This window comes from Antrostomus carolinensis, unplaced genomic scaffold (assembly GCF_000700745.2).
Source record: "Antrostomus carolinensis isolate BGI_N321 unplaced genomic scaffold, ASM70074v2 scaffold29472, whole genome shotgun sequence".
Taxonomy (NCBI): Eukaryota; Metazoa; Chordata; class Aves; order Caprimulgiformes; family Caprimulgidae; genus Antrostomus; species Antrostomus carolinensis.
Window position 1 is genome coordinate 23,129 of NW_010302188.1, and position 5,684 is coordinate 28,812.

Sequence of the window (5,684 nt, forward strand, 5' to 3'; positions counted from 1 at the left end):
TTTCTGTAGCTCTAATTAATACTTCAATTTGTTAAAGACTTTTTGCTTGTCAAAGCAACAAAAATAGAGCAATATCTTGTGGCCTTTCCATTTAACATATGACAGTCCAGATTTCATCTTTGCAGGAAATAAATCAAAGAGAGCAAATCTGTTCATTCTAGGATATAAACAAAGTCAATACCAACATGTTACACTACATCCCCTAAGAGACAAAAGTAGAAAGAATCAAGTTCCTTAGTTTGACAGTGTGAGTCACAAGCAAGCTCAAACAAGCCACACAGGAGCTGGAGCCTTCCCTGATCCTCAGTTTGGAGAAATTCATGACACTTCTCTTTCAGAAGGCAATTGTTTTCTTATTTGTATTGCCTTCCTAAACACAATCCACTGAAGTGACCCATGGATACCTACTTGCTTGCTGCTCTACAACATGACCATTCCCACACACCTATGCTGCTAAAACACTTGCCATACCCAGAACTATGTTCCTGCAGACATAATCTCCCTAGACCACTGCTCACTTCTCTTTCTCATGAGAAATGTATGCTCCATGCCTTCGCTCTCAAGGCCCTTCACAGCCTACATCCACACTACCATCTTTCAGCAGTTGACTCCCACCTCTGATCAGCCCACAATCCCTGTTTTTAAACTACTTGTTAAGTTCTCCCAAAAGCTTCTCAACGCTTTCTCCCAAGCCATCCCTCATGTGCTTACACAGGCAGCCCCTTCTACTGCAACACTACTCTTCAAAATCCCCCTTGAAAAGAATGCAATTAATTACTTTTTCAAGATGCTAAGAGGGCTCAGCATCTGGCTTTTGCCTGTACTGTCATCCTGAAATATCAGCTGACCAATTCTGCACAGCCGCTCCCTGGTGCTGCCTGTCTGTATCCATCTCTTTCTTCTGCCAAGCTTCAACAGCATGAATGCACTTTGTGCCAGGCTTCTTTGTTCACTCTAGCACCACAGCAAGCTGCTAGCCTATGGCTACACTGTGAGATATGAGACTGAAACATATATGATTTTGCCTTAAGCTAAAGGTTTTTTTCCCCCAAAATTTGACTTCAGTCTCGTCTTCCTGTCTTTTATGTGGTTACCTCATTATTTGTGTAACTTTCCAAGGGCATCACTGCTGATGTGTAGACAAGATCCAACTATGTTAAAAAGAGGAAGTCTTTCTCTTAACTTTGAATGGCTTTAATCTAGGATTTTGGTACAAGTATCCAGTAACTGGGTCGCTTTATGCACAGGCAAGTAACACATGTTACAGATTCATCAGCAGAAGGCATGTCTTAATGATACAAAATGTCCCCATTTTTTTACCTGACAGACAAGCTTATCTTAGAATATCATAATCTATTTTCAAGTAAATGTGAATTCATGCTACTATTTCAAAACATTAAGAAACTTCCACATCTCTCTTGAAGCTTCAACAATATGCACACACAAGAAGAAAGGCCAAGTAAACTATGAATTATTCAACTGAAAACACAAAAACCAAAGAACTTTTCATGCATAATTATTCCATAAACCTTGTCAAATCCCAAGCAGTGGAACACTCCAGTGAGTTGTTCAGAAACCTCTGTAACAGTGTAATACAGATTTTCTTCTAATTACATGTAGCAGATCCACACAGATACAATCTCAAAAAAAGAAACCTCAAAATTGTTATAAAGAAATTAAAATGCCCAATATCTCAACTGCTGACCTGCTTCAAGAACAACTGCAGAATAAAATACAAAGCTCTCTCTGCAGATCTAAAACAGGAAACCAAACAGCAATAACGGTGCCCCCTTAGCTCCCTGTGAGAGTGAGGAAATCAATGGACAATTATAACTTCATTAACTTTGATATGCGCTGCCACCCAGGTGTTGTTCCTGCATGGGGAAAGCACTGTTCCTGCAGAAGGAAGGTCTGACTTGGAGGTAAAAAGCACTCAGATCAGATTTATTTCCCGAAAACTAAGCACTGCACTAAAAGCAAGTAATTCAAGCCTTCTCCTGTTTTTTAGGACATTTAAAACATTACTAAGTTGCATAAGAGGAAGATGCAAAGCAGCCCCAGAAGCCCAAGGACTGCTACGAGGACTACCTAGCCATCTAAGCAGTAAAGGAGAGGCTTGCCACCATGGGGATAAAACTACAGGGAAGTAAATGAAAGAAGGAGAGGTCTTACCACCATAAAAGAGAACTTTACGTATGCGAAAGAAAGGTGGGGCTTGTGACAGAGAAAAGACAAAAGTAAACTGTAAAGCTCAAACACGCTGTAGGACAAAGAAATCCAATACAGTCCCAAAACCCGCTCATCCCCAACAGGTCATACCATCTGCCTTCCCCCCTACAAGGGACCCTGCACGGTTTTGATCAGCTGCTTTTTTTGTAAGGGGAAATGCTTAAAAGCACTTGAAGGTGACATCATCAGCCAGACGTATACTTTGAAAACTTATTCTAGAAAAAGTAAAGTGAAGATCATGGGAGCCATCAGTCTTAGCACATTTCTGTTCTGCTTTATAACCTGCTGGCTTTTAAAGAGCTTAGAGGCAGCAACAGTGGAAGAGCGCACAGATATTTTGCAGAAACTGCTGCGTTTTATCCTGAAAAGACTGCAGAGTTCTGTAAGTCTCTCACATTTCCTCAGCAGATTTCATCTGCAAACAGTCTCCTCCAGAGACAAGCTTTTAGGGTCACCAGGGCCATATTATTAAGGCATTAACAGGGAACTGCTTCCTAGCAGCACACTTTCTAGTGTCATGTCCAGTTTCTGTTTTTCAGGGGGAGAACAGGACCTTCCACCACACACTTAATCTGTGGATTTTTTTCTTGATCATCAGCCTACTTTCTATGGGCTAATTTCTAGCAAGTAATGCTGAATTTATGCAAAGAAACTCTAATAAGTACTGAGGCTGTTGAAGCATTAACACTTTAGACAGCTGGTATCTGCATGTGCATCTGATCCTCCTCCCCTTATTAGAAGTGAGAATGTGGCAGAATGATTTATTTCAATCCTGCCCGCCAAGTCTAATCAGTCTCTCTTCCTATTAGAGACACTTCCAATTTACAACTCTCCTAATGTTGATGCATCCAAAATACAATGAACCATTGCTATCAAGCACGACATTGATTTTCTATTACTGACTTTTAATGTCTTCCTAGTAAAGGAAGAGCAGAAGCCCTCTTTACTCAGAGAGTCTGTGCTTTCTGGGTCACAGAGGTTTCACAGAGAACAGTAAGGAAACTAGTAACTTCAGTTACTAGTGGGCTTACAAGGAGGTTACCCAGCTGTTGAGCATTAGTCAGCATTCCAGAGGTGGAGCTAACTGTATGACTTGGAAAAATCATCTTCTACCCTACAGTGACTCCAGTGTAGCATGATCCTGCCAGCCAAGTCTGGGCCACATGACATGTCTACTCGATCTGTTTTCATCTAGGGTTGATGGGGAACAAGGGATACTTTCCAATGCCTCAGCCTGTACTGCCTTTGTCAGCAATGAGGGAAGGGCCTGGTCTGCACTTCACAGTGCCCTGAGCTGTCAGTGCTTTGAGGGAGAGAGAAAACAAAACAAGTGGGGGAGATCCTGGAGCTTCTGATGTGCCTCAGCAGCTGAGTCTCCTTAGGGAAGACGAAGGCAAAAAGATAGGTCTGCGGTGCACTTGCTTTCCAGCAGTCAAACACACTGCTGCTGTGACTATTGCTACCAGTTGCTGAACATATTTTACATAGAAAATAGATGTTTCATTTTTATGACTTGAACACTTTAGACATTAGTAGTCTAATTCTTCAGAAGGTGCCCAAAGAACACATGTCGCAGCATCCATAGGCTTGCAAGACTTCTGGTTCTGAAGCCCCTAAACACTGTATTCTAGGTATAAATCTGTATTTATACATTGCCCTGCACTGTTGCAGGGGCAATGGGGGTAAGCTCCAGCTGGGAGAGGCTCAGTTAGCTGCCACCCATGGGGAAAAAGGAAGGAAACTCACACAGCCAGGCACTGCTCTCCAACTTAGAGAAGCCAGCTCCCACCCGAGCCTCCCAGCTCTTTTCCACACTGCATACTGGAGAGCAACGTGGAAGCATCAGGCTGTAAGGATGGAGAGGGCAGTTTCACACAGCCAGGCCTGCACGCTTTCTACATCACAGCCATTGCACTGCCTTAAAGCTCAAAGGAAATTTACTCACACTGAAGAGTAAAAGGGACAGAGATTGTCAGTTGTCACCCCAGACAGGAAGGAAGGAATAGAGCCACACAAGAACTAGAGCTCTGACCTCATCAGTTATTCTCCATCAGATGTTATGTACAGCTTAGTGCCTGGGACCCAGCAGAGGGGCTCTTACCCAGCGCTGCTCAGTGTATCAGGTACCCTCAAAAAATAACTGGAGTGACTAGTCAGAACAGGATACTCCTAAGCAGCACATACCCTCTATTTCTGCAGCAGCAGTATGGTCTTCCACATCTTCTTTGCAGATCTGGTCATCACTGGCATAAAACTACAGGACACTACAGCTAATACTAGAAACTACATCTGAAGTAGATTACTACAGGTAGCAAATTAAAGTCTTTGCCTACTCACAACTATAAACTCTGCTAAAGAGCATGAACTTACCACTTGTTGAGGTGAATGAGCTCATGTTATCCAGAACTTAGGAACAGAACATAAGGGAAAACACCATGAAGAAAGTTAGGAGTAAGTATTATATTCTGGGTGCAGTGCACATATCTCCACAAAACAGATTAGCTTTTCTTGCAGAGAGCTCCTGATGCATACAGATCTCGAAACACATCAGAAATGTACCCAGGGATTACCCCACAAACTGGCAAAGACAGGAATACTGAACTCTTGGTTCAGTATTAATTAAACTGGTAGAGAAATTAGCAACTCAAACTGAGAAATAACCGAGCCAAGAGCTGAGGGCAGCAAATATAATCACCACCCTTCACATCACCTTCTCTGTTTTCTTTAATCCTTTTTTTTCCCCCCTCATTCTGAAAAAAAAAAATGCAGTGAACTATTCCAATTATCTGTATGTAAAATATATGTAGTAAGGCCTGTAATCAAATTATTCTAGAGCTTGTCGTAAAGGTTATCTTCATAAGTTTCTGGAGAGGAAAGCACTGAGAAAAGTACTTGCCTCAAATAGAATTTTGCACCCTAAGGATTTCTTGAATATATATTTGGAAGAGATACACACTAAACACAGACTCTATTGTTGTTCAATCCTCCTGCAGGACTTGCACAGCTGGAATACAAATACGTGTACCATGCAGTTTCTCAGCTTTTGTTCAAAATGCAAACTCTTCCCAGTCCATCAGCTGCCTTTGTGACAACTTTTCTCACCAAGAAATACTTTGAAGAGGGATGCTTTTTCAGCAAGTATTTGCTACACACTGACAAAGTCACAGGTGGAAACATTACGCCAATCTTCATCTTAAGAAGCTCACAAGTGACCAGAAGGATGTCAGGAAAAGCTAAAGTGAACCCAGATTCACCACAGAGAACAGAGTTAAAGGGGACGTGGTATGAGATTTAAACAGCGAAAACCTGGGAGGCAAAGTTAACTTGGGCACTGGCAATCAAATAAAGCCATGCAAAAGAGGAAAAAAACCCAAAAACCCCAGTCAAAGTCATGTCCCCTGTGACACTCACAATTCACACACACAATCAGTAACCTTTTTGCAGCTGCATTTTGG

General features: G+C 42.0%; 1 protein-coding gene across 1 annotated transcript in view; it reads right to left on the reverse strand.

Moving 5' to 3' along the window:
* The window catches only part of LOC104521661 (protein unc-13 homolog B), a gene marked incomplete at its 3' end in the record, with an annotated part of 82,721 nt that overhangs the window by 21,086 nt on the left and 55,951 nt on the right, over positions 1-5,684 (reverse strand). The gene's annotated exons all lie outside the window — the stretch shown is intronic.